This window comes from Triticum dicoccoides, chromosome 6B, assembly GCF_002162155.2.
Source record: "Triticum dicoccoides isolate Atlit2015 ecotype Zavitan chromosome 6B, WEW_v2.0, whole genome shotgun sequence".
NCBI lineage: Eukaryota > Viridiplantae > Streptophyta > Magnoliopsida > Poales > Poaceae > Triticum > Triticum dicoccoides.
Window position 1 is genome coordinate 99575087 of NC_041391.1, and position 2159 is coordinate 99577245.

Here is a 2159-nt window from a genome sequence, read left to right on the forward strand (position 1 = left end):
TCATCTCCATTCCAAAACCACCTCCTCTCCTCTCCATCATCTCCATTCCAAAACCACCGTCTCGCCTCTCCCTCTTCTGATCTTCTCTCCATTGCAAAACCACCTCATCTCCTCTCCATCATCTCCATTCCAAAACCACCTCCTATCCTCTCCCTCTTCTCTATTGCAAGACCACCGTCTCTCCTCCCATCTTCCAAAGCTAGCACCGGACCACTCAGAATGACATCTATGGAGAGGATGCAGCAGCTAATCAGGCAGATCGCCGGCGGTGACCAGGCAAAGTTAGCCAGGTTGAAGGAGATCCTTAGTTGGTTTGACAATGAGTGGGAGATTTCGAGGACGGTGCAGGCCATGTGGCAATGTATGCGAAAGAGCGAGACGGCGGCGATGAGGGCGGCGATGTACATGTACTCCTCGGCGGCAGTCACGCCGCAGTCCTCCGAGTTCATCGAGTATCTCCTATGGGCGATGGAGCAGACAGATTCGCCCGAAGCGACAGTCAGGCGGAGGTGGTGGGCGTACAGGTCGAAGGTTGAGCACCCAGAGGATAACGAATTGATCGAGTATGGTGTGCCGTTCGTGAGGGTGCAGAGCCAGCCGGAGCCACAGGAGTATTCGTTCTCCCACCGCAAGAGGAGGCCGGATGGCGCAACGTCGCTTCCCCGACGTTCTCCATGGTTCCCTCGACGCTCGCCTCGTTTCAACGGCGGCGGTAGGGTTTAAGGTAAGCTTCGCACTAACCTAATCTTCCACCTACTCATGCTTACAATCAGTGTGACAACTAATGAAAATCATGCTTACAATCAGTCTCCGAGTACTACGCCAATCACCCTAAAATAGCTCTGGACCTTTGGGTCAAAGTTGTGACACAATGTACAAATAAAGAAAAATAGATTGGTGCTTCTTTTAGAAAAGAGTACTCCCTAGAAAACTGCCAATAGAAGCTACTAGTATTTGGTTAGAGGATTTGCTGCCGAGAAAGATCCGTCCACATAGAGCGCCACACATCACACTGGTTGTGGTGGATGCCAATGTGTGCATGCAGCATGGTTGGTGTCGGCAATTTTTACTTGGCACACCTCGCACTCTGCATATATGCTGGTTCCATACGTACATTTGTGCAGTTCCACCAAAATGCAGCTGAATAACCCTGTTTGCACAGATAATGAAAAAGCATGATTACATTATAGTGGCACTAGTTGATGAAACACACAAAATAAATAGAAGAAAATATTGCGATAGTATCATAGTATGCCATGCTGCGAGGGCGAGATGGGCCCTGCGATGCCTCATAAGGTATGCCTCATACTGGACATCGTCCCAAGTCTCCCAGATACACCTTCTGCCAGTGATGAACATCAGTGGACAACAGTAGTACAAGGAGGCGCGTTGAGACATTCAAATCTCTATTTTTGTACATATCAACTAAAATTAAGCACCCCAGTTTGCAGAAACGCTTAAACATTAACAATGGGACTAGTTGATGAAACATACTTTAACAAAGAGAAGCACTTTCTTTATCTACATTGGAAATGAAATGATAGAGATGACACTCGCTCTATTTTAACTGTATTATTACTTCATTTTATCAGTGACACTACGGTCGAGCAGGTGGCAAATGAGGTGTACCATGCGTCGCAAGGATGGAGGCCGGGGGTGCTTAGACTGGGATGCTGAAGCTGGCTCTTTCAGTCACCAACATGGATGATTCAATTTATGGGACCTTTTGGTGCAGTTCACCTAAAATGAAGCAATGTCCCGTGAGCTAGCAGCTTCTTCTTCAAATTTTTTTAAGAAAAGGGCTCTAGCCCCGGTTCCATTTCCATCAGAAAACGAAACCCACAGAGCTTCTTCTTCATTAGTTGCAATAAAATTGAGCAACATCAAGGTTGGTTGTGAAGCTCCTGGAATGCTCAACTATAATTTGGATATCATTTGTGCAGTTCAACTAAGATCGAGCCTGAAATGTATATCTCTGTTTGCACAAAAAAGGTGGAAAGGAGGGTGACTAACAAGTAACAAGTGATGAAACATGCATCAAATGAATAGAAGCATGTTCCTTATCTGAATGGAAATCCTACAAGGACAGTAGCAATTTCTAAAGCAGTGGCATTGCTAGATATTAGTGTGGGCATCAGGATTAACTATGACAACTGTTA